The sequence below is a fragment of the Hemiscyllium ocellatum genome, chromosome 12 (assembly GCF_020745735.1).
Source record: "Hemiscyllium ocellatum isolate sHemOce1 chromosome 12, sHemOce1.pat.X.cur, whole genome shotgun sequence".
In the NCBI taxonomy this organism is placed as follows: Eukaryota; Metazoa; Chordata; class Chondrichthyes; order Orectolobiformes; family Hemiscylliidae; genus Hemiscyllium; species Hemiscyllium ocellatum.
In genome coordinates this window covers 24,803,973-24,831,781 of record NC_083412.1, presented here as the reverse complement: position 1 = coordinate 24,831,781, position 27,809 = coordinate 24,803,973, and the positions used below count along the sequence as shown (strand labels likewise).

The 27,809-nt window shown below is 43.7% G+C and overlaps 1 protein-coding gene across 3 annotated transcripts in view; it reads left to right on the top strand.

Annotated features, from left to right (window-relative positions):
- mid1 (midline 1) overlaps window positions 1-27,809 on the top strand; it is a 357,996-nt gene that overhangs the window by 146,351 nt on the left and 183,836 nt on the right. For 2 of the 3 annotated variants that reach the window (XM_060833419.1, XM_060833422.1), the window contains exon 1: window positions 25,406-25,663. The exons of the other annotated variant lie outside the window; for it this stretch is intronic. The gene's annotated coding sequence lies outside the window, so the exon portion shown is untranslated. Of the gene's footprint in view, window positions 1-25,405; window positions 25,664-27,809 lie in introns of those variants that run through there. 3 annotated transcript variants of the gene reach the window in all.

The window sequence follows — 27,809 nt, the reverse complement described above, 5'->3', positions numbered from 1 at the left end:
GCTCTTCAGATGCTGCCTAGCCTGCTGTGCTCTTCCAGCACCACACTCTCGACTCTAACTTCCAGCATCTGCAGTCCTCACTCTCCCCTGGGAGACCTCAGTCAGTCCGGATTAGGAACAGTATCTCCAACACCATCAAACTGAGCACGGGGGGCCCCACCCAGGGCTGGGTGCTCAATCCATTGCTGTTCATCCTGCCCACGCAGAGCTCGAATCATATTATTAAATTCACTGATGACACGACAGTAGTGGGTTTCATTAACAGGAACAACGAGTCAGCATACGGAGAGGAGGTGCAGTGGCTAATGGACTGGTGCACAGCCAACAACCTGTCACTGAACATGGACAAGACGAAAGACATGATTATTGACTTCAGGAGGGCACTGGACTTCGGTTCTCCCATGGAGATTGTAAATTGCACCAAATTTCTTGGCATACACCTGGCAGAGAATCTCACCTGAACCCTCAACATCAGCTCCGTAGGCAAGAAAGCCCAGCAGTGTCTCTACTTTCTGCACAGACTGAGGAAAGCCCCACCCCCATCCTCACCACATTCTACAGAGGGTTCATTGAGTGTATCCTGAGCTGCTGCATCACTGTCTGGTTCAGGAATTTCACCGTCTCAGACTGTAAGACCCTACAAGGGGATAGTGAGGACAGCTGAGAGGGTCATCACGGTTTCTCTTCCCTCCATTACAGACATTTACACCACACGTTGCATCCGAAAGGCTGAGAGCATTGTGAAAGACCCCACACACCCCTCACTCAAACTCCATTCCCTCCTGCCACCTGGCAGGAGATACCGGAGCATTTGGTGTCTCATGACCAGACTGTGCAACAGTTTCCTCCCCCAAAGCCATCAGGCTCCTTACCACTGTATAATCACACTCTATTCCATCTGCAATTCTTTTAAGACTTTTTGAATTGTTGCTAAAGCAATGATTTATTAATGATCATTCATTATTACACTGTAATTGTCCACCACTGTGCTTATTGTCTTGTCGTATCAGGAATTACTGTGCTGTCTTGCATATTTTGCACTTTTCTTATGCACTTTATGCTGTCCTGTGTATGACTGTACTCTTGTGTAGTTTGTGTTGTCCATGCAGTACCTTGGCCCTGGAAGAACACTGTCTCGTTTTTACTATATCAGTTGTATATGGCAGAAATGACAAATAAAGCTACTTTTGACTCTTGACTCTTATTGAATGGCAGAGCAGGCCCGAGGGGCTGAATAGCCTCCTGCAGCTCCCATTTATCATATTAGATTAGATTAGATTAGATTACTTAGTGTGGAAACAGGCCCTTCGGCCCAACAAGTCCACACTGACCTGCTAAAGTGCACCCACCCAGACCCATTCCCCTACGTTTACCCCTGCACATAACACTACAGGCAATTTAGCATGACCAATTCACCTGACCTGCATATCTTTGGATTGTGGGAGGAAACCAGAGCACCCAGAGGAAACCCACGCAGACACGGGGAGAATGTGCAAACTCCACACAGACAGTCGCCTGAGGCGGGAATTGAACCTGGATCTCTGGCGCTGTGAGGCAGCAGTGCTAACCACAGCACCGTTTTGAAAAAGAACTGGAGAATTCTCCTGGCCAATAATTATCCCTCAACTAATATCACTCGAACAAGAGCTCCTTGTTATCACCTCATTACTCCTTAATATGAGTAAGCTCCCATCAATTCCTGTATTAATACTGGGAACACCCAGTGCAGGGCAGGCTAACACAGTGGTTAGCATTACTGACTCATAACAACACGGATCCGGATTCAATTCCACCCTCGGGCGACTGTCTGTGTGGAGTTTACACACTCTCCCTGTGTCTGCGTGGGTTCCTTCTGTGTGCTCTGGTTTCCTCCCACAGCTCAAAGATGTGTAAGTTAGGTGGGTTGGCCATGCTAAAGTGCCCATAGTGTCCAGGCATGCACATGACCAAATGGATTAGCCATGAGAAATGCAGGATATTACAGGTGGAGGGGTCTAAGTGGGATGATCTTCGGAAGTTCGATCGGTCGCATGACCTGCTTCCACACTGTGGGGATTCTATGATTCTACTTCAAAGTTAGAATACGTTATTGGTTTTGAAGGACTTTTAGATGTGCAAAGATCTTGCCTGTTGTATATTCATCCAGATGAGAATGCCCTTTGCATCGAGTGACTATACAGATAAGGACCAAGAATTAACTTTTTGTCACCTTAGTTCAGAGTGATCAATGAGTAGTTGGCAGGTCATTTAAAAGAAGTGCAGGAGATGTGAATATGGTGAATGAACTCCACTATTACATGCTGAAATCTTGTGACTGGAATTACATGTTTGCAAAACAAACACAACAGCCATGTGTGAATCTAAATGTTATAGCCAATACCTTTTACACCACTTTACTAAATAGCAGAGTGTGCAGATCAAACTCCAAACATGTAGTTTGAATGCGAAGTGCTGGTTGAGGATTTAGAGTTCATGTATGTACCTGCTGAGGGATCTGATGCTGCTGCAAGTCAACATCCATGTTTGATTCAACAGAGGCAGCATCATCACTCTTCTGTGCCAGTGACTGAAATGAGCTGGAGAGCCAAGTATTACAACACCCCATCGGAGCTTTGGTGGCACTTACCAGATCTTGAGTTGGCAAGGAATTACTTTTGAGAGGTGTATACCAGCATTTGGTGTCATTGAACACCTGAGGAATTGTACTCCTTGTGTCCTCTTCCATCTGGAGGTTTTAAGGCACAGTGGTCATGTCCTCACCTCTGGGCCAGTAGTTCTAGGTTCCGTGTATGTTAGACACTTGATGGTGACCAACGACGTGTCACAGCCTGGCCAAACAGGGTGACTATCGATCTCTAAATCCTTCCAATGGCAGGTGATAAGAGGGGGAGAGATTCTCGGTCACCCCAGAAGTATGTGGTAGCTGCAGCAACAGCCTCCCACTTCAAAAGATTCCACGTTTAGATTCTTGCCATGAATGAGCATCATTCATAATTTGAGGGGCTACTTCACACAGACATCTCTTCCATCTTGAGAGAATGGTACACAGAGTACAAAAGAAGCAATCATGATATTAGCATGCCAACTTCATTGGCTCCCCAACGCCATACGTTTGTTCACTGAGGCCATCACAAATAGTAATGCGTGGCAGTGGGTGTATTGGCAGCTAGAGACTGGAAAACCTCCCCAGCTCTCCTTCGAGTCACATTATGGGATCACTCATGTTTACAACACACAGACATGGCAAGGATTTAATGTTTTCCCCTGCGGAGTGGTAGGATAGGGCATTCAACAGCCAGAGTAAGTGCAATACTGAAACAGGTTTAAAAATTGCACACTAAAGGAGTCAAACTGGAGTGGTATTGGGGGATCAGTTCATTGTAGTGACAGTTTCCGAGTCACCTATACATTTCCATTTACACAAATGAATATGGATGGGATTTTAGGACAAAGCAACAATTAAATTTGCATCATCCATTTTCATGTCCATGATAAGGGAGTACTTTTATCGAGGTGATTGCCAGCAGTTTGTTAATTCTGTCAATGGAGGCGAAACATATAGAGGTGAAAGGCATTGATTGGGTCATTACTTAAGCAAATATAAAGAAATACTTACTGACAAAGAGTGGTAGCCACACTGGAGGTATATAATGTAATGCAGCCCTCCACCAATAAATCTAATAGAAGTAAAGACTGGTTCTGGTTTCTTCCTTCACCGACAGACTCTGTTGTAAGTCTGATAGTCAATGTACTTTCACAACTTACCATCGATCAGATGTTAAACTGGACCAGCCATTTACTTCCTGTGGCTACAAGTGTGGGTCAGAGGCTAAGAGTTCTGTGGAGACCATCACAAGCATGGGTCAGAACCCTTAAGTAATGTGGACAGTTTTAGCTTGTACCTTTTAAAAAGAAATGTGCCTTTTTAAAAAGAAGGTGGATAAGTAAAAAATGGATGTAAATGTAAATTAAATGCCTTCCTGGAGAGAAAGACTCACAAATGTTACACCCAAAGATTGGAAGAAAAATTCTGACAACAGCTGCAAAGAGGGAAGTCTAAACAGACTGCAGCATTATCTCTTGGAACTGCAAAGATAATGAGAAGCTGACAAACCCCTGCTCAACAGCAATCCACCCTCTGTGGATCAGCTCTCAACTGCAGATAGGTTTTGGGGTTTTTCTGTGAAGAATACACAGAACAAGGGTTAAAAAGCTACTCAACTGGGGTGTGTTAGTGGCACTGAACATTCTTGTGTACACCAGATTAGCTTCAAGTGATAATTTGGTGTGAAGGTCACATTCAAAGAACTATTCCCTAGTTACCCCTGTGCTGCAGTTAAAGTACTCTTTCACTCTGAGTGCTAGAAATCCATTTTCTATCAGTCAGACAAAAGAAAATAGGGCAATAAAAGGACTCTCTCTCACTCTGAATGCTGAAATTCAATCACGGTCAAAAGGAATCGGCACTACAGAATTTCAACAAATCTGCAAAACTGAGGATCATGCAACTGACTGTTCAACTCTTAATGTCAATGCTACCTGTAACTTCCAATGTAATGCCCACAATGTTCAACTCTCCACTCTTCCGAGGCAGCTCCAAGACTGGTCCATATATATTTTCTTTAATACTTTTATCCTTTTGGGCTCACCTTGTATTTCTAATCTGCGTGTCTATATATTAAGTTACCAATTCCTCTTGCATTTGGTGATTATCTCAGGAAAATTGGGTTAAATTGACTCCTATTGAAACATAAGTTAATTTGGATCTGGGAGAATGGTACCTGCAAGGAAAGGAATTTTTTTCAAAATTGACTTTGTTGCAACAAACCAAAAAAAGAGGAGTCAGTTTTATCCCTCCTTACCCGATTCTGTGCGCAACCGTAACAAGTGGGGGAACCTCATCTAACATCCGGTCATGATGAATAACTCACATTCTGAATCCCTAAAGTCTGTCCACCCTCCAGAAGACACAAGTCAGGAGTGTAATGGAATACTGCCCACTTGCCCCAATGAGTGCAGCTCTAATAACACCCATGAAGCTCAATATCGCCTAGGGCAAAGCAGCCCAGTTAATTAACAACACAACCACAAACATCCACACCTTCCACCCCTCACAACTAGGTCTGTATCATCAATAAGATACACTGTAAAAACTCAACATGGCTCCTTTGACAGCAGCTTCCAGGCCCACCACCTCTGCTAACTAGGAAGATAAGGACAGTGGAAATATGGGACACCACAGTCCAAGTCACACGTCATCCTGATTTGGAAATAAAGTGGAGTTTCTTTAGCATTGCTGGGTCAAAATCCTGGAATTCCCTCCCTAATAGCATGAGGGTGTGAATGTGCACCTCAAAGACTGCAGGGAGTCAAAAGGCAGTTCCCTCACATCTTCTCCAGGGAAATGAGGATTGGACAGTAAATGTTGGCCCACAGCAATACTTACAATCTCGCGAATGAACAAATAAAAACAAAGTAATGGTGCCAGTGGCTAACTTAATAAAATACCGTTTCACAAGAGTTAAACATTTTATGCTTCACCTTGAAGCCTCTAATTACAGCTTGCAATGTTTAACTTTTTGCTAAAATATTGCCAACTGCTTGCTGTCTGCTGCTGCTGCTAAGCAGACCATTTAGTCTGGTTTACAGGTCTGAAATTATAAATGGCTGTGCCTATTTTACAAGTTCGACTCATTCAAGATAAATAGGGGTATCTTTCTGCTCAGGAGGAAACTGTTTGGGTTCAGAATGGGTGCCTGGGCACTTTTCTCTTCATTGGCATTTTTGTTAGCATGCAATAGGGGTGGCATGGTGGCTCAGTGCTTAGCACAGCTGCCTCACAGCGGCAGGAACCCGGGTTCGATTCTGCCTCGGGCAACAGTCTGTGTGGAGTTTGCACATTTGCCCCATGTCTGCTTGGGTTTGGTCTGGTTTCCTCCAATGATGTGCAGGTTAGGTGGATTGGCCATGCTAATTTGCCCATAGTGATGTGTGTAGGTTAGATGCATTAGTCAGGGGGAAATGTAGAGTAGTAGGGGAATGGGTCTGGATGGGTTACTCTTCAGAGGGTTGGTGTGGACTTGTTGGGCCGAAGGGCCTGTTTCCACACTGTAGGGATTCTAATATGACACAAGTTGGACTAAGACCGAGAGTTTGCTGAGAGGACGTGAGCAGTCAGGTGTTGCCTCAAAGGTATTAATCTTTGGCTTACTACCAGATCCGCGAGCAAATTGGCATGGGGGTAAGTAAAATTAGAGGGTTGAATGCCCGGCTGAAAGGTTGGCATGGGGAAAAATGAGTTTCGATTTGCGGGAGAAAGACGGAGCTATACTATTGGGTCAGCCTTCCACCTGGGACACTCTCAGGCCCAGGCTCTGGAAATCTGTGGAACTGGAGAGGGTTTTGAGCAAAATAGTCAGGTGGAGGAGTTACCTGAGGGGAGATTTGGGAAGTTGGAATGAAAGGGCGAGGCAATAGAGCAGGCCGACGATAATGGATAGAATAATCAGAGTGTGACAGGAAGGTGCAGAACACATAAGCATTAACAGTGCACCATGGTCAGATTGGATAAAAACAGCTTTCAATTCAAAGCTGAGGAGGAGGATTCGGAGAAATGTCAGTTCATTCACTTTGGTCATAAACATTGAAGGGAAGGACTTTTCTTAAAGGCGAGGAAATTACAGATTTGGCTCTGTAGAGATGAAAGAAAGATTTGGCTCATACAAGAAACACAAAATATTAGTATGCAATAATGGCAAGCAGATAAGCAAATGCTACGTTGACTTTCATTGCAAGGGAATTTTTGTACAAGGATAAACAAATGTGGTTACATTTGTGCAGGGTTTTGATGAGATCACATCTGGGAATATTAAGTGAAATTGTAGTCTTCATATTAAATTAAGAACATACTTGTATTGCTGAGCTGACAACGTTAAATAATGGCTGAACATGAACTTATTGTTGCAATCATCCAGTGTTGCTGTGATTGAAGTGTTTGTTGTTTCATAGTTGTGTACGCCATTCAGTGTGGCCTTAGACAACAACAACATCAATACAGCATGTCCCTGGGATGAGACAGTTGATCTGTTATGAGGGACTAAGTAAACTATGTCCAAATTCTCTGGAACTTAGAAGAAGGAAAGATAAAGGCATTGAAACATTACAAAATCTGAAAAACTTAATACTGAGGTAGATACAGGGTAGATACTAAGAGGTTGTTTCCCCAGAGCCAAGTGCATAAAGCCTCTGGCCCACCACCCTGGCACTGCCCTGAGCCAAGCTCAGAGACCTCTGCACCCCCAGATCCCAGTGCCCCATCTCAGTGCCTGATGGCCCTATTATTCCAGGCCCTGGTTTCTCAGGACTAGAGAATCTAGAACAAGGGAGCACAGTTTCAGAATAATGGGTCAATCATTTAGGACCGAGGTGAGGAGAGATTTCTTCAGTCAAATGGGTGCAAGTCTTTGCAATTTTCTACCGCAGACAGTTATTTCCTCAATGAATATATTTTAGATTAAGATGTACAGATGTTTGGTCTTTGGGGAATCGAGGAACATGACGTATGTGTGGGGAAGTGGAATTGAAACCCAAGATCAGCTCTGGTTATAATGAATAATGGCTCCAATGTTCAGGGTTATCTTTCTCCCATGGAGCGTAAAGGCTCATCACCACCATCTCCAGGGGAATAACTACTGGTCCTGTCAGTGACGGCCACATCCTGCAAAAGAATAAAATACATGCAGACTTGACAGACCATATAGTCTATTCCCACTCCTTTAAATTTACATTCTAATGTGGGTAAGCAAGGCAGACCCATGAGCAACAATGAAGAAAATGACTAAATTGTCTGGTTTAAAATGTTGGTTCAGGGATAATTGTCACCCAGAGCACTATTGGATTTCCCTAGCATTATTAAAAATAATTCTCCATTTTAATCACATCCAGCAGGATAAGCAGGCTGGACTTTGGTGCTCTATTGGATAATGGATCGAGTCAGGGGTGTAACAGGTCACAGGTGGAACTTCCAAACTCAACCCAACTCTCCTCTTCTCTTGAGAAACTGACAGATTGTGTTATCTGCTGATGTTGCCAAGGGGCAACACGTGGATGAGAAATGGGAGGAGGCTAGGGAATGGAGGGGTGTGGGGGGGGGGGGGCAGTGTGTGGCAGCAGTGTTGGAGGGTGGGGGTACATCAGAAGTAACAATGAGGGAGTGGTGGGGGCTGGGGGGGGAGGACGAGAAATCCACTGCATGTGATTATCTGGGTTTTCTTTATTTCTTTTTAAATCAACCGGTCCAGACATGTTATGACACATACTTGGGACATGTGGGACTTGAACCCAGATCTCTGGCCCCATCGGTATGAAAGAATAGAGCCAAGTGAGAGCAGTCCCACTCTAGTGGGACTGTTAAATAATGATGACCATGATAAGCCACATCAAATAGTGCAGATGCAATGAGAAATGTAAAGAGGAATAGTTTATCTCTGTCACTGAGACTGCAATTTGCAACTTTGATAATAATAGAATCCCTACAGTGTGGAAGCAGGCCATTCAGCCCATCCAATCCACAATGACCCTCCAAAGAACATCCAATCCAGATCCACCCATCCCTGTCCTATCAACCCAGCATTTCCCATGGCTAATCTACCTAAACTACACATCGCTGGATACTATGAGGCAATTTAGCATGGCTAACACACCTAATCTGCACAACCTTGGACTGTGGGAGGAAACTGGAGCGCCCAAAGGGAACTCACACAATGTGCAAAATCCACACAGACAGTTGCCTGAGGATGGAATTGAACCCAGGTCTCTGGCGCTGTGAGGTACGACTGAGCCACCATAGCACCCTACAAAGAGCTGCTTCTGTCCAAGAGCCAGAGCACAAAACTAACCGGAGGCAATCAACATCAATCATTACAGAGAAAGGTAACGCCTTTCTACACGTGGTACAGAAACCGGTGGGCTGGCAAGGAAACGGGGAGGTAAGAGATACCTTTCATTTAAATTGATAAAAACAAAAAGGACTGGTCCTTTTACAACTTTCCAAAGGAAACCCTTCTCAAAATTTAGGAAATAGCTTTTAAGAGCCTCTTTAAACAGCGTCACACAACTGCTATGAGGCACTCAGCAACCTCTGAAAATGTTTGATTTTATGGGAAATATTGGAAACATATTTATTTTAGAAGCAGTAAATATGGCACACTAGTATGTAGGTCACATATGGACCTCATCTGAATTTATCGTCCCTCTTAGCTCTCTGATATCTCCCCCCTTCATTCTTTATTTCTTTTACACTGAGGGGGTTTTGATCTCTGACAGCATTCAGATAAACATTTCTCTTTACATATTCCAGCCCGCAACACTTGAAATTGATGTTCTTTTTCTAAGTTGTCCTTCAAATCCTACCCTTCCTTCCGAGTCTCTCGATTCTCAACCAAGCTTTTACTATGAAAACAAACAAATTATATCTGAACGTTAAGATATATGAATAAGCAACTCAGTTCTTTGAGCTACTTCTGCCATTTAATAAGTTAATGGCTGAACTGGGCACTCTAACATCTTGCCTACTAAGATAACCCTTCACCCTCTTGCTTATCAAGAATCTATCTCCCCGTCAAAAAGATTCAAATACTCTGCTTTCAGGTCATCTCCATTGATCCTCTGTGAGAAAGATTTTCTCTTCATACTTGTTTTTAAATGGGTAACTGCTTATTTTTTTTCAAAAAGGCCTGATTCTAGATTCACCCTCAAGAAGAAACATCCATCCTATCATGACCCCTCGGATCTTGTATGGATTAAAATTAATGTAATAATTAAGTTCCCTCTTGCCCTTCTAAATGCTATTCTGATATTAGTCTTGTACATCTTCTCTGAACTGTTTCGAAACTATTTACATCTTCCTTAAGTAAGGATACCAGTACTGTGCACTCTAGCTGGGGTCTCACCAATGTCCTGCATAATCTCCCTAATGTTGTATTCAAGTTTCTCTCAATAAATGATAACCTTCCATTAGCTTTCTTTAAGTACCTGAAAACTAATTCACGCACCAGGTCCCTTTTCCCTCTGCAGTCTCTCACCTTTTAGTCAACACAATTCTCTTATATTTTTCTTCATTTCTTCCACCCAGACAATTTGAGGTTTTTCCTCCTGGTATTCCATTTGCCAGATCTTTTCCAGCTCACTTTCTCTACATCCCTAGTCAGTCCCCAGGCAAGGTTCATAGAATTAATCATAGAATCCCATTGGTGTGGAAACAAGTCATTCAGCCCATCGGTTCCACACCACTCTTCCAATTAGTTATGGCTTCAGTTGGGATATCCCAAATTGTCATACCTCTGAGTGAGCAGGGATGAACACTCACCTCTTAGCTGGTCACAACAATGTTAATTCCCTTGCTTCTGGATTCCTTTCCACCAGACCAACTTCATTCATGGTTTAAGTTGAGCCAGTTTTAACAGACATCCTTTGGTTAAAGACTGATTAAATTTATTAGTTACTAAATGTAATAACACATACATGTAGATTAAAATTGAGAAGTAATATCAATAAAGACAAAAGTTTAAAGATATACGGATTGGGTTTGTCTTGTGAAATCATTGTGGCCAGTTGCAGCCTAATGTTTGGTAAGACTGGTAGTACTGGCTCTGGTAGTTGAGTATTTGATTTCAAAATTCTTGTCTTTGCAGGTTAGCTGAGATTCTTTTCTCCTGTTCCCTTTCGATAATGGTTAGCTTGCTGACTGCCTTCCAGTACTGAGAACGAGTTGCATCTTTGCTTTGAACCTGTAGTACAGGGGTATCGAATGGCTGTTGTCAAGTTGTGACTACACAACACACACGTCCACAGTTGTACATCAGCTCATTAACACACAGAGGTTTGCAGTTGCTTTATAATCCATTTCTTTTCCATATTGCTGGAGAGATAAAACTCAAACATGGCTTTTAATTCATGTCAACAGTCTGCAGTATAAACCAGAGCTGAGAGGAATTAGTTAGATTGCCTTTTGAGATCTCAGTCCTTAACGTTTCCTTGGCATCTTACCAGATGGTACATTCCCAAGGGTTCACGCAATGAATCATTCAGAATTCAGTGAATTCTGTTCTTTGAAGTTGCATTATCAGCCTGTCTTGGCTTACAGTCTTTGCTTTTTAAAAAAAAATGTTGTGTCCAAACGTTCAATATGTCCATAAATTATTTGGTGCTCTGACTTATTGTCATGGCAGTGGCATTTTCACAACTTATTTGCTACCCATCTTCAGGTCATCAGCAAATTTAGCAATAGTATTGTATAAGGAACACGTTGTATAAATTGTAGATGGAAATTCAACTCATTGGTTATGGACATGACAACCATTACTGAGATGGTAAGGAAAAAGAATTAAATATACTCGCTCATAAGCTCCACAGAAAAGATTCAGAAAATAGTGGAAAAGCAGCTATGGATAAAATTACTTTAGTCAGAAAGGATGTAATGTGAGATAAGCAGATAGAGAAATTATATAGGTAGAAGTAAGAATGGAAAAAATAATCAGGTCAACTGTGTTTAGATTTGCTGGTAGCAATTAGAAATGGTAGATTGAATAAGTGCAGAAATTAAGCAAACATGTCGATAACACAGCATGGTTTTAATAGGGGATTTTAACTGTCGTGCAGATTTGGACAAACAGAGAAGCACATACCAGAAAAACTGTGAGTTTCTTGAGTATGTCTGCAATAATTTTATGCAATAATATATTCTGGAACCGAGAAATTGCAGACCATGTTCAACCTAATAATACACCAGATTTAGTTAACAGCTATATGACAGGTGAACATTTATCTAATAGTGATCATAATGTAATCATACTCACCGTAATGTTTGAAGAGGAGGAAAGGAGTTAAGATTGGAGTTTTGAGCAAGCCTGGTTCCAATGCTACGATATAGCCCATTGTAAACTGTGTGCATCTGGTCATGGGTAAAGCGACAGAAGGTCAGTGGGAGCTGCTTAAAACTAATTTTATGTGATACAGAACTAGCTTATAGGCACAAACAAAACAACCATGAACACCTAAAAATCAACATAGGGACAACAGAACCCTAAAGTCAGGCAAAATGCAAAAGGTAATACAGATCCTGGTGAATAGGAGAACTACAGGAAGCAGTAAAAGCAGCTGTTGCCCATCTCTGACAGACAATAATATATACATAGACAAAGATACAGCGGAGATACTTAGAGCTCAATAAAACTCAACTAATTTATAAAGTACTTAAAGGAATAACACATGTTTTTAACTACGAGAGATATCTCAATCATTGTCTTTCACTACCCTGGGTTCTGTAACTACCCGGGAGAGGTGGCAACAGGCCAGGCTGGAACTCTTCTCGATGTCTTCACCAAGCATCCTGACATGGGTGAGCTCCTGCAGAGTTATTCTTCCAAGTCCAACTAAAAATCAAGGATTTTCTGATCCTCTTTATTAACAGGTCTCTGTGCTAAGTATATGGCTTATTTGGAGTTATCTGTGCATGTGACCAATTCCCACCACCGCCCCCCACCCGCCCAGTGTTTCATCCTTATTTGGTAGAGACAACTGTTACTGATTCCCTGCAATCTTAGCTCTTAGTTGACCTGAATGATTCAGTCAGCGTCATTCCATTCACATAACACCCCATTGTAAAGCCTCTTATCAGTTCCTGTTATCTTCAGCCCTATCCAACAGAGCAAAACTGAATTGATAGAAAGAGCTACAAGAGTCTGAAAAGAAACTTATTAGAAATATCAAAATCAGCAGAAGTTTTCTTCCAATAATGTTAGAAAAAAGGATGGGGGTGAGGAATATTGTGTCCTAGTTGAAAACGGATAGTAGTGAAATTTCCAATGGGACTAAAGAAATGGTGGACCTGCTCAATACTTTCTGCCCCAGATTGTGTGATTAGTAATGAAACACTTCCGACCAATACAAGCAGCAAGAAAAAGTGCATGCTTACCCATCAGGGTCTTATCAAGCCACATGTCTGATGCTCACAGTTTCCTGAACACTCCATCATAAAAAAACTGAGCAACCATTATTGGAAGACAGGAGTGGTCAAGCTAGTGTGGAAAGCCAGAGAAGAAATTGCAGGGGTCCTTGCTGAGATATTTGTATCATGTGCAGCCACACATCAGGTGCCAGAGAACTGGAGGGTAGCTAATGTTGTGCCTTTATTTAAGAAAGGCTGTAAAGAGAAGCCTGGAACTATAGACCAGTGAGTCTGACAACAGTTGTGGGTATGTTATTGGGGGGGGATGCTGAGAGATAGGATTTACATGCATTTGGGGAGGCAAGGACTGATTAGAAATAGTCAACATGGCTTTGCGTGTGGAAAACTGTGTCTCACAAACTTTAGTGAGTTTTTGAAGACATAAGAAAAAGATAGATGAGGACAAAGCAATAACTTTTTCTCCATGGACTTTAGTAAAGCCTTTATTAGGGTTCCACATGGTAGGGCGATTAGCAAAGTGAGATCACATGGGATTCAGGGAGACCTTGTCAAATGGATACAAAGTTGGCTTGAAGATAGGAGACAGAGTGTGGTGGTGGAAGGTTGTTTCTGGACTGGAGGCCTATGACTAGCAGTGTGCCACAGGGATCGGTGCTGGTACAACTTTTGTTTGTCATTTATATAAATGATTTGGATGAGGATTTAGGAGGCGTGGTTAGTAAGTTTGTGGATGACCTCAAAATTGATGATGTAGTTGACAGTGCAGAAGGTTATCTAATATTACAAAGGGATCGTGACCTTTTGGGCCAATGGGCTGAGGAGTGGCAGATAGAGTTTCATTTAGATAAATGTGAGGTATTGCATCTTGGTAAAAAGAACAATGGCAGGACTTCTACAATTAGTGGTAGGATCCTGAATAGTGTTGTCAGGGAGTCCCAGGGGTTCATATACATCGTTCTTTGGAAGTAGCGTCAAAGGTAGACAAGGTGGTTTAGAAGGGATTTAGCATGCTTGCTTTCATTGCTCAGACCTTTGAGTATAGGATTTGGATGTCATGTTGAGGCTGTATAGATCGTGGGTGAGGCCATTTTTGGAGTGCTGTGTACTGTTCTGGTCACCCTGTTATAGGAGGGATATTATTAAATTGGAGAGGGTTCAGAAAGGATTTACAAAAATGTTGCCGGGAATGTTGGGTTTGTGTAATAAGGAGTGGCTGGATAGGCTGGGACTTTTGTCACTGGAGCGTAGGAGTTTGAGGGATGACCATATAGAGGTTTATAAAATCCTGAGGGGCACAGGAAAGGTGACTAGCAAAGATCTTTTCCCTAGGATGGGGGAGTTCAAACTCGGGGGCATATCTTTTAAGGTGAGAGGAGAAACATATAAAAGAGACACGAGAGGCACCTTTTACAGAGGGTGGTTCATGTGTGGAATGCACTGCCAGAAGAAGTGTGGTTGCAGGTACAGTTACAACATTTAAAAGACATTTGGATAGGTACATGAATAGGAAACATTTAGAGGGATATAGGCCAAATGTAGGCAAATGGGGCTAGTTTATTTTTGGAAATTTGATTAGCATGGCGTGAATTGAACTGAGCTGTTGGTTTCCTCATTGTATGACTCTATGCCCTCTTTTTAGTGGCACTATCTGCAATACTCTGGGAAGTAAGGGTTAATTGTCTCAGAACTTTGCATTCTTTGAATGTATGAGTGAATGGTTGACTAAGTAGCCGTAGAAGTGGAAAGTTTTAAAGGATGCAAATTCAACCAGGTTTCCTTGAGTTAAAGAAAGAGTGAGCTTTTCAGCAACTAAACATGACAGAATATAACAAAATGTGGCATATACACAGATTTGAAATGAGAAAAACTAAAGTAAATAAATGAGTTGATTTGGTGTTTGTCCATGACTCATAAATGTTAAAACACTGCAGCCGTGAAGCTGGGTGATTTCAGGAATGCTGATCTGGTTGGTTGTTGATTAGTTGTTTTGAGATTCTTGTTTTGGCAGGGAGCCAAAAGAAGTTTGTCTGGTTTCCTTCAACGGTAGTTTTGCTGATGACTGGTTCTCTTTGTATCTGCACCCACAGGGTGTCCGATGGTAGCTCTTAACTTACCCCTTCACAGCACACTTTAATGCAGCAGAACTTCAACCAGACTTTAATGTGGCACCTCAGAAATGATGAAGGGCTTAGGCTTGAAATGTCAACTCTCTTGCTTCTCTGTTGCTGCCTGATCTCCACCATCTGCAGACCTCACTTTCTCCCTGCATCATGCAGAACCCAGGTATTATTGCTGATTTTAATCTCTTTTCTTCTGTATTGCTAATAGGGTTAAACTCAAACATGGGTTACATCCAGAACTGCCTTTCTTTAAACTTATATCATGTCCATAATTAATGGCACAGTTTATAGGAGATCACAGCTCATTAATGGCATCTTTCCCTTTTGCTGTCTAATGTATCCTGGACATCTTTCAGGTGTGACATTACAAGATTCATTTTGGAACATCCCTTGCCATATTTTGGCACGTCTGTCTTTCTTTTAAAATATATGTGGTGCTTAAATGTTCAGCATATCCATAAGTAATTTGGGATAATGATCCATTGAATAGCAATGCTTATCCAAAAATTGGACCTGGTTTTAACCTGTCTACTTTTTCCTGTGTAGTTGGTACATTGGATTTCTGAGAGGCGACAACGTGTATAATGGACGGTGTATCCAATCCCCATCTTTTTAAGAATGGGAAGATTTTGGTTTACTTTGTGTCAACATTAATATTTGAGCAAAACAGACATATCAGATAGCCCAAGATGACAGAAGAACAGCAATCACTAGTTGCTATATCAACTGTTAGTTTTAAATTTCAGATTGACAGATTTGTTATTAACCAAAGATTTGAAGGGAGATGGATCAATGAAGGGTGTGTTTGGAGGTAGGTCATAGATCAGTCCTGCTTTCAGTACATGATGGGGCAGCCTCAAGGGACTAAGTAGGCTGCTCCTCTTTCTATTTACAGTGCAAAATATTTAGATAGGTAGATTGGAATTTATAATGGAAGTAGCTGATGTAAGAGTATCACCAAGTATTGGGGCAGCAAATGAATTTTGGGGATATAAGTTTTCAATGCTATGGATGTGGTGATCAGACCCATATAATGAGCAAACCATTCCCCGAAACTCTGAATTCCTTTAGTCCTTAGTACGTGCCTAGAATAGTTTATTTAACCTTGTGCTCCTAGGAGACCACAATGCATGTAGCAGCTAATGTGAGTAAAGGCTCTATGCTCATACAAGTGATAAAATGAAAACTAAAACCCTTCTGGCTCTACACTGTGGCAAGACTGGGAACAGGGACCTGGCAGAATAGCAGGGAGACGTATGGATCAGCTACGAGATGACAGGGCAGTCAACTTGCATATATAAGGCCCCCCAATTATGGCCAGTGTGGAGACCACCAAGCTCCCCTGAGGCAGTGTGTGTGCGACTGGCTGGGTGGAATTCAAGAGCAGACCCTGCTAGGACATGCCACAGTAATGGGCCAAATGTGATAGCCAGACACTCCCTGCTCCCCAGCAGCTGCCTGCTGAAGCCCATCCAAGATTTACTTTGAAATCCATATCCCACACCAACCGTGGGCCATCTACATGTTGAGGTGCCTTCTCAGTCTTGGACCTGCCTCAGTAGCTCCCACGTCCCGCAGTGTACTGCAGAAGCTTCAGCTTTCTGAAAGGGGCACTGGCATTGGGAGCTCACCCGTTGTTAGGAGTCAGTTCCCCTCTGGGCAAAATGCCACTCTCCACTCTCACCCCCAGTAAGCGTAGTGTTGGGGACCTTCATTTGTTTCCAATATTGGATTGTCAGAGGATGCAGGAACATCCTTCCTCTACTTAGAAGAAGGGAAAAGAGGTAGAGGCTATACCAGGGCAGAGGAAAATCATAGGCCTGACTTAGGATCGCCACCTAGTGATCACCTAGTGACACCTTTGGTATTGGGAAAGGTGGAAGGACATCTCAGGAGTTGCAAGTCCAGTGACAGGTTGATCCCACCTGAATGGCTGGATTTTATGTAAATAGAAACTTGCTGACTCTCGCCCAGCTCTCAGACAGGTTACTTGCCAGACTGGTGGGTGGGATTGGGAACTAAAAATGGATGACAACCGATGGGGATCCCTGGGGGTGGTTTCCAGCAGGCAGTGGATAGAGGTCTGTGCAAGAGATGAGGGATCATGAGCCATGGAGGTGGGGATTGGGGATGGCTAGGGCTAGTAAGACCTAACAATGTCTTGAGGGGCATGTGGGTGAGGAGGGGTAAATGTGAAGTGGAGGAGGAGCACTCCTGCATGCCCTAACCAAATGGAAATGTTGCAAACACTACACTCAGCCATTTTATACCTCTAGCCATTTAAATCCATGGGAATGGTGAGAGGTGGGGTGAAGGTCTGTGGTGGGGTTGGTGTCGCCAATGTTTGGATGTCAGATAAGCCTCCATTTGCCTCTTATATGATCCTTGCCGATGGCCTGATTTGATGTTATAAGTTTAAAAGGCCAGGAAGTCGAGAATGGGAGAGGGAGTTCTCACATGTTTCACCATTCCCACTGGGAAGTAGGGATGGTGGGGGAGGGGGTGGGTGTGCAGGCAACACCGTGAAGCAGGACTCACATCTGCAAAATGAACAAAAAAAAACCGGATTCAAATGGCCCTCTTCTGCCAGTGGATGTTTTGACATGTGAAGGTTTTGCAAAAGCCCTCTGGTATTTTCCATCAACACTAACGACACAGTGGGAATGTACTAGATGAGTTAATCATGTCAGATTGGAGCATAAACAAGACCTTGAAGCTATTTCCTCCATGAACCCAATCTGTTGAGCAAGAAAAGCTTTCCTCTGCAGAATCAGATAGCACTGGAATCCCAACTCTTACCCATTTAAGCCACAGTTCTTGTGGCTGATGTCTATGACCTAACCAACAAAACAGGATTGGAATTTAGGCTTCAGTGCTTCGATAATTAACCACACTAGAGTTCCAACTACTGACTGTTCTGGGATTGAAAATAACTTTCTAATGCACTATTTCAACATGAAGTCACTGTTCCTTATCAGGACTGTCAGAATTAGCCTCTCAATTGCACTGCTGTGCCAAGTGAGTGGATCTTCAAAAGACAGGCACATTAAGAGGAACTGGTCAACAAACTGCCCAAAGACTGCATCCCTGCAGGATATCATGTAGTCAAACTGATGCATTTTGATCAAAATAAATTACAGCCTCATGAATCAGTACAAATACAATAAATCAGTGTAATCTGACTAAATCTGTGCCAGAAATATTGTACTCCAGTATGAAACTGTGTCTGAGGGACCATACACCATTATGAATCAAAGTAGGTGGGACTGTAGGCAAGATTCACCCATGGGACCAGGCTGGCCAGCATTTATTGCCCATCTCCTGTTGCCCTTGAGAAGGTGGGTGTGAGCTGTCTTCTTGAACTGCTGCAGTCCATCCACCATAGGTTGACCCACAATGCCCTTAGGGAGGGAATTCCAGGCTGTTGACCCAGCGACAGTGAAGCAACGGTGATATCTTTCCAAATCAAGTGGCTTGGAAGGGAACGTGCAAGGTGGTGGTGCTGCTCTTGTCCCTCTGGATGGAAGTGGTGATGGGTGTAGAAGGTGCAGTCTAAGGATCTTTGGTGAATTTATGCAGTGCATGTTGTAGATGATGTACATTGCTGCTACTGAGAGACGGTGTTGTGCAGGTTTGTATTCCAGTATGTGTGGACCTGTGCTATAGTGTGAATCTGGGAGTATGGAAATGTACCCCAGAATGTAACAAGGAATGTGTGATTTTACTCATTGTGTGGAACTGTCCTCTAGTATCAGTCAGCGTGTGTGTCTGTACTCCAGTATGGATCAATAAATGTGTGACTGTACTTCAGTATAAATCAGGAGGTGTGTGTCTACAATCCAGTATGTATGAGGGAGTGTGGGACTGCACTCCTGTATGAATCAGGAAGTGTGTGACTGTACTCCAGTATGAAGCAGGAAGTGTGTGACTGTACTCCAATATGAATCAGGGAGTGTATGACTGTACTCCAGTGTGAATCAGGAAGTGTGTGACTGTACTCCAGTATTAATCAGGGAGTGTATGACTGTACTCCAGTGTGAATCAGGGAGTATGTGACTGTACTCTAGTATGAATAAGACAGTGTGACTGAAAAAGGGCTTATGCCCGAAACGTCGATTCTCCTGCTCCTTGGATACTGCCTGACCTCCTGCGCATTCCCAGCAACACATTTTTCAGCTCAGATCTCCAGCATCTGCAGTCCTCACTCGCTCCTAGAGTGCGACTATACTCCAGTATGAATCAGGGAGTGTGTGACTGTTCTCTAGTGTGAATTTGGGAGTATGTGACTGTTCTCTAGTGAGAATTTGTGAATATGTGACTTTACTCCAGCATGAATCAGGGAGTGTGTGACTGTACTCCAGTGTGAATCAGGGAGAGTGTGGCTGTACTCCAGTATGAATCAGGGTGTGTGTGACTGTACTCCAGTGTGAATCAGGGAGTATGTGACTGTACTCCAGTGTGAATAAGGAGTGTGTGACTGTACTTCAATATGAATCAGGGAGAGTGTGACTGTACTCCAGTGTGAATCAGGGAGTGTGTGACTGTACAGCAGTGTGAATCTGGGAGTGTGTGACTGTACTCCAGTATGGATCAGGGAGTGTGTGACTGTACTCCAGTGTGAATCAGGGAGTGTGTGACTGTACTCCAGTATGAAACAGGGAGTGTGTGACTGTACTTCAATATGAATCAGGGAGCGTGTGACTGTACTTCAGTGTGAATCAGGGAACGTGTGACTGTACTTCAATATGAATCTGGGAGTATGTGACTGTACCCAGTGTGAATAGGGAGTGTGTGACTGTACTTCAATATGAATCAGGGAGTGTGTGACTATACTCCAGTATGAATCAGGGAGAGTGTGACTGTACTCAGTGTGACTCTGGGAATATGTGACTGTACTCCAGTGTGAATAGGGAGTGTGTGACTGTACTTCAATATGAATCAGGGAGTATGTGACTGTACTCCAGTATGAATCAGGGAGTGTGTGACTGTACTCCAGTATGAATCAGGGAGTGTTTGACTGTACTCCAGCGTGAAACAGAGAGTGTGTGACTGTACTTCAATATGAATCAGGGAGCGTGTGACTGTACATCAGTGTGAATCAGGGAACGTGTGACTGTACTTCAATATGAATCAGGGAGTGTGTGAATGTACTCAGTGTGGCTCTTAGAGTATGTGACTGTACTCCAGTATGAATCAGAGAGTATGTGACTATACTCCAGTATGAATCAGGGAGTGTGTGACTGTACTCTAGTGTGAATCTGGGAGTACGTTACTATACTCCAGTATGAATCAGGGAGTATGTGACTGTACTCCAGTGTGAATCAGGAAGTGTGTGACTGTACTCCAGTATGAATCAGGGAGTATGTGACTGTACTCCAGTATGAATCAGAGAGTATGTGACTATACTCCAGTAAGAATCAGGGAGTGTATGACTGTACTCCAGTGTGAATCAGGAAGTGTGTGACTGTACTCCAGTATGAATCAGGGAGTGTATGACTGTACTCCAGTGTGAATCAGGGAGTATGTGACTGTACTCTAGTATGAATAAGACAGTGTGACTGAAAAAGGGCTTATGCCCGAAACGTCGATTCTCCTGCTCCTTGGATACTGCCTGACCTCCTGCGCATTCCCAGCAACACATTTTTCAGCTCAGATCTCCAGCATCTGCAGTCCTCACTCGCTCCTAGAGTGCGACTATACTCCAGTATGAATCAGGGAGTGTGTGACTGTACTCCAGTGTGAATCAGGGTTTGTGTGACTGTACTCCAGTATGAATCAGGGCATGAGTGACTGTACTCCAGTGTGAATCAGGGAGAGTGTGACTGTACTCCAGTATGAATCAGGGTGTGTGTGACTGTACTCCAGTGTGAATCAGGGAGTATGTGACTGTACTCCAGTGTGAATAGGGAGTGTGTGACTGTACTTCAATATGAATCAGGGAGTGTGTGACTGTACTCCAGTGTGAATCAGGGAGTGTGTGACTGTACAGCAGTGTGAATCAGGGAGTGTGTGACTGTACTCCAGTATGGATCAGGGAGTGTGTGACTGTACTTCAGAATGAATCAGGGAGTGTGTGACTGTACTTCAGTGTGAATCAGGGAACGTGTGACTGTACTTCAATATGAATCAGGGAGTGTGTGACTGTACTCAGTGTGAATCTGGGAGTATGTGACTGTACTCCATTGTGAATAGGGAGTGTGTGACTGTACTTCAATATGAATCAGGGAGTATGTGACTGTACTCCCGTATGAATCAGGGAGTGTGTGACTGTACTCCAGTATGAATCAGGGAGTGTGTGACTGTACTCCAGCGTGAAACAGAGAGTGTGTGACTGTACTTCAATATGAATCAGGGAGCGTGTGACTGTACATCAGTGTGAATCAGGGAACGTGTGACTGTACTTCAATATGAATCAGGGAGTGTGTGACTGTACTCAGTGTGAATCTTAGAGTATGTGACTGTACTCCAGTATGAATCAGAGAGTATGTGACTATACTCCAGTATGAATCAGGGAGTGTGTGACTGTACTCTAGTGTGAATCTGGGAGTACGTTACTATACTCCAGTATGAATCAGGGAGTGTGTGACTGTACTCCAGTGTGAATCAGGAAGTGTGTGACTGTACTCCAGTATGAATCAGGGAGTGTTTGACTGTACTCCAGCGTGAAACAGAGAGTGTGTGACTGTACTTCAATATGAATCAGGATGTGTGTGACTGTACTCCAGTGTGAATCAGGGAACGTGTGACTGTACTTCAATATGAATCAGGGAGTGTGTGACTGTACTCCAGTGTGAATCTGGGAGTATGTGACTGGACTCCAGTATGAATCAGAGAGTATGTGACTATACTCCAGTATGAATCAGGGAGTGTGTGACTGTACTCTAGTGTGAATCTGGGAGTACGTTACTATACTCCAGTATGAATCAGGGAGTATGTGACTGTACTCCAGTGTGAATCAGGGAGTGTGTGACTGTACCCCAGTATGGATCAGGGAGCATGTGACTGTACTTCAATATGAATCAGGATGTGTGTGACTGTACTCCAGTGTGAATCAGGGAGTATGTGACTGTACTCTAGTATGAGTAAGAGATTGTGACTGAAGAAGGCTTATGCCTGAAACGTCGATTCTCCTGCTCCTTGGATGCTGCCTGACCTGCTGCACATTTCCAGCAACACATTTTTCAGCTCTGATCTCCAGTATCTGCAGTCCTCACTTTCTCCTAGAGTGTGACTATACGCCAGTATGAATCAGGGAGTATGTGACTGTACTCCAATGTGAATCAGGGAGTGTGTGACTGTACCTCAGTATGAATCAGGGAGTGTGTGACTGTACTCCAGTATGAATCAGGGAGTGTGTGACTGTACTCCAGTGTGAATCAGGGAGTATGTGACTATACACCAGTATGAATCAGGGAGTGTGTGACTGTACTCCAGTATAAATCAGGGAGTATGTGACTTTACTTCAATATGAATCAGGGAGTGTATGACTGTACTCCAGTGTGAATCTGGGAGTATATGATTGTACTCCAGTGTGAATCTGGGAGTGTGTGATTGTACTCCAGTATGAATCTGGGAGTGTGTGACTGTACTCCAGTATGAATCAGGGAGTGTGTGATTGTACTCCAGTATGAATCAGGGAGTGTGTGACTGTTCTCCAGTGTGAATCAGGGAGTGTGTGATTGTACTCCACTTTGAATCAGGGCATGTGTGACTGTACTCCAGTGTGAATCTGGGAGTGTGTGACTGTACTTCAGTATGAATCAGGGAGTATGTGACTATACTCTAATATGAGCTGAAAATGTGTTGCTGGTTAAAGCGCAGCAGGTCAGGCAGCATCCAAGGAACAGGAAATTCGACGTTTCGGGCAAAAGCCCTTCATCAGGAATCTGTACTCTAATATGAATCAGGGCGCCTGTGACTGTACTCCAGTATGAATCAGGGTGTGTGTGACTGTACTCCAGTGTGAATCTGGGTGTGTGTGACTGTACTCCAGTATGAATCAGGGTGTGTGTGACTGTACTCCAGTGTGAATCTGGGAGTGTGTGACTGTACTTCAGTATGAATCAGGGTGTGTATGACTGTACTCTAATATGAATCAGCGAGTGTGTGACTGTAGCTGAAAATGTGTTGCTGGAAAAGTGCAGCAGGTCAGGCAGCCTCCAAGGAGCAGGGGAGTCGACGTTTCGGGCATGAGCCCTTCTTCAGGAATGAGGAAAGTATGTCCAGCAGCCTAAGATAGAAGGGGGACTTGGGGGACGGGCGTTGAAAATGCAATAGGTGGAAGGAGGTCAAGGTGAGGGTGATAGGCCGGAGTGGGGTGGGGGTGGAGAGGTCAGGAAGAAGATTGCAGGTTAGGAAGGCGGTGCTGAGTTCGAGGGATTTGGCTGAGACAAGGTGGGGGGAGGGGTAATGAGGAAACTGGAGAAATCTGAGTTCATGCCTTGTGGTTGGAGGGCTCCTAGGCGAAAGTGTGTGACTGTACTCCAGTGTGAATCAGGGAGTGTGTGACTGTACTCCAGTGTGAATCAGGATTAGTGGAATCATACTGTCTTTGAATTGTTGCCTCTCAGATGGCGGTCCATATGTATCTGTAGTAATAACTGTCATCTCGGGGGATCGATGCCTATGGGAATATACCCAAACATGAATCCGTGATTTGCAGAAAAGTGATGAAATGGGCAAGGAAATTAAAATATATTGAAGTGCCCTTTAAGCACTTTTGTGAATTCATTTCTTTTTTCAAAGGTACATTAGGAAAAGATTATTTATGTTGGTTATGTCAAAGGTGCTCACAGATTTTATAGGTCAAGAAGCAAACAACAGACTGGCAGTCTAGTGTGCAAATCAATGGGTATGTTTGTCTTTGCGAATCTATAATTATTCCAGTGAAGAATTCTTCCTCTGACTGCACATTGCATCCACCTATCCAACTAGTTATTGGTCAGCCAAGTTACGCTGGTGATTCCTAATGATTACAACAACTGATGTTCTGACTGATAGTCATCACTCGCTCACCTCTGAGATTGGTCCAAGTTTCGGCTCCAGAAACACCCAGCACATAGAAACTCTCTGAACTTTACCGGGGGTCTTCAGCAGTGCCATGGGTGCTGCAACATGGTTGAGGCATTAAACCAAGGCACTGTCATCCCATGCTGGTTGAACGACCCTATTCTCCCAGCCCAGAGGGAGGGATTGCAGTACCATCCAGGCGATTAGTAGGGAGCAGCACAAAGTTTGGACAAAGAATGTCAGAAGCTGCTGCATCGCTGCCTGTATCTGGTGGGAGGGATGGGAATGGATTTCACCCTGTCCCCCTGCGCCAAGTTCTGTCTGATTGTGACTTCTCTGTGCACTGTGGATAATGGGTTTAGATGAAGCAGGTACGATTATTGTAATCAAGTGGTGCTGTGGTCCAGCCCTCTGTCCTGTGTGGAAGCTTTGCCAGTTTGATGTTGCCTCCTTACTGAAGTGTTTTGCAGAGAATTGAACATAGCTGTTCAGCTGCAGCAAGAACATTCATTTCTTTAGTGCCCTCCATACAATTACCTATCCACCAGTGCACTTGGGGAACAGAAAAAGTTTATCTGGTGCTTAACTCAATCCTGTTTGTAGAAACCTGCTGGGCAAGAAGTATTTGCAAAGCCTCATACATTAGAAAGTTGTCGACACTTCCTAAATATTCCATTCCCTTTAAAGTTCTTTAAAAGATCTGGAAAGGCACAACGTTCATGCAAGTTGCTTCACCTCTTTTCAAGATGGAATGCTTATCCCAAATGCAAACTGCACTCTTGTCTTTTTTTTGTGTGTGAGTAGTGGCTGCTTATATTTGTAAACGGCTGACTGCATTCATTTTGCCACCTGGGATGGCAAGAGTGCGGTCGAGTTTTGTCTGTACGGTACAGCCACCTGCTCTAACCATTTACCTGCTGAGTTTAAACAAGGGGGTTGGAGACAGGGAAAAATACAGGAAAGCCCATGTTACGCTTCCCAACAGGCCTCCGCAGACATCTCAGCCCATGTTCATCACTTGACAGACAACCGCAGGACACAGAAGTTTTGCCACAGGCTCGTCTGGTTTTCTGTTCATTCTGGGGAATGTTCAGCCTAAACCAAGGGATACAGCAACTTAGCATATCCCCTCCTCTTTTGCTAGCTCGTGTCTTTGATCCCAGTGGCCCTTTATCTTTGAAATACCTATGAAACCTTCCCCGAATCCGAGAGAGTTGAAAGCGAGCCTCCTCCCCTCGCCTCTGATTGGCGAGGTTTAATCACAGCCTCTTCCAGCTCCCTGCAACTGATCAGAGTCTGGGTTTCAAACGAAAGAAGCGGCCAGAGATGTCCCGCTCCTAACTTATTCTCCCAGCGCAGAGGGAGGGATTGCAGTACCATCCAGGCGATTAGTAGGGAGTAGTACAAAGTTTGGACAAAGAATGTGAGAAGCTGCTACATCCCTGCCTGTATGTGGGTGGAGGGAAGTGAATGGATTTAACCCTGGCCCCCTGCGCCAAGTTCTGTTTGATTGTGACAGCAGACTTCTCTGTGCACTGTGGATAATGGGTTTCTGAAGATGAAGCAGGTACGATTATTGTAATCAAGTGGTGCTGTGGTTCAGCTCTCTGTCCTGTCTGAAAGCTTTGCAACATCGATGTTGCCTCGTTACTTTTGCAGGGTGCTGAACATGTTTTCTGCCGAACTGCCAGCAAGTGAATGAAAGCACTGGCCTAAGTCTCTGTCAGTTAATTAGTGGACGACCAGTAGGAAGTCTGGCAAGTTTTTTTTTGTGTCTTGGGTTGTCTGGGCCCTTTGATCACTTGTGTGGCAAATAGACGTGGAGTGAATCCATGGCAACCTCTGCTCGTAGGTTGGTGGGAACAGAGAGGATTCTTCAGCACGGACAAAGAGTAGTTTGTTAGCATACTTGATTTTAAACAGCAGTACAGAGCTGTGCAGTAGGTGAATCACTGTGCAATGCCCTTCAGTGAAACTGTTGAGTTTTTAAGGATTCTGGCTCACAAAGGCTTGAGTTACTTTTTTTTTGTCAATATATTTCAGGAGCTGCTAGGATCATAGCCTTGTCATTTTAAATGTGTAGGTTTCAAATCTCAGTACAGCCACAGTCAGGAAGTGAAGAGTTAACCATAGAACAAGTGGCTCCAGCGTGTTGTCTTGAATCAGAAAATTGTGCTGTGACTGTAAAGTTTTTGCCCAGTTATTTGGAGCTGTGTTGGGCACCTTTTATTAGACAATTTAGTGACACTTACTCTGATCGCAACGATTACTTGCTAGGCACGTACCTTTTAAACTCGTTCAAACTTGAATGTAACCTGCAATCATTCAACTCAGCCATACCACTCCCTTCTCAGAAAATTAACCGTGATTTGTTTGTAATCACAGATAGTCTGAACTGAACACTATGTTCGGCTTTGACTTTTCTTTAAATTCAGTGGAGTGAGATTGAGACTCCACCCGAGGGGCCATTTTGTACATTTGTTTCAGACTGTTATTCCAATTTGTGCAATTCGTTAAAATCAGGAAGGATTTTCGATAATTGTGCAAGTTTTTTGTGTTTGGGAGTCAGGGCTGGAAGCTGGAGCACTCTGATTTGTGTGTGATTCCCTTGGTGACCTGCAGAGGTCAGGCTGTGGATGAAGCAGCACTGAGTGAGCTTTCTCCTACTTATCCCATCCCCCTCCATCCAAGACATACACCACACAGAAACTGTTTGGAGCATTATCTCTGTTGTTTGACGAGCAAGAGGTGGGGAGAGGGGAAGGAACATGTCGAAAGAACTCCAGCGTACACTGATTTTGAAGTTGAGGGAAGCAGATACACCCTACAAAGTTTATATAAACTCTCAAGATATGATGGTTGCCTATGTGTACATTTCTTCACTCTTTCTGGAGAGGGTTAGATATATTTCTGAACTTATTCTTTGTTCAAATATTAGACTTGGTGATGCGCCCAGGGCTACATCTGTGGGCCTGAATACATCAGCTGTGGCTCAGTTGGTCACAATTCCACTTCCCAGGGTCAGTATTGCTGCATTCAAACCTCCCCAGAGACCTGACTGCATAACCCAGGCTGACCACCCCCATGTCATCACTGAGGGAACACTGCAATATAAGAGGTGCGTCTTTCAGTCAACTTGTCAACCCAAGGTTCTGGTTGCCTTCTCAGGTGGACTCCAGAATCTCCATGGTACTATTCATAGAGTCATACAGCATGGAAACAGACCCTTGGGTCCAACCAGTCCATGCTAACCAGAATCCCAAACTGAACTAGTCCCACCTGCCTGCTCCTGGCTCACATCCCTCCGAATCCTCCCTAATCAGGGACTTAGCCAAATGTCTTTTAAATGTGGTAACTGTAACTGCATGCACCACTTCCTCTGGCAGTTCATTCCACACATGAACCATCCTCTGTGTTTAAAAAAACCTCTCATTGAATGTTTTTCTTTCACCTTACAAATATGCCCCCTAGTCTTTAAATCCCCCAGCTTGGGGAAAAGCAAACTTTGCTATTCACCTTCTCTGTACCCCTCACAATTTTATGAACCTCAATAAGGTCCATCCCTCTTTTGAGTGAAAAGAGCCCCATGGCAGCGGTTCTGCCAGGGTCCTGGTTACTGTGTATCCTTTGACCATCATCACCGGCTGGTAATGATCAAAATGCTGTTTGTGGGAACTTGCCATGCACTAAAATTGACAGCTCCTTTCCCCGCC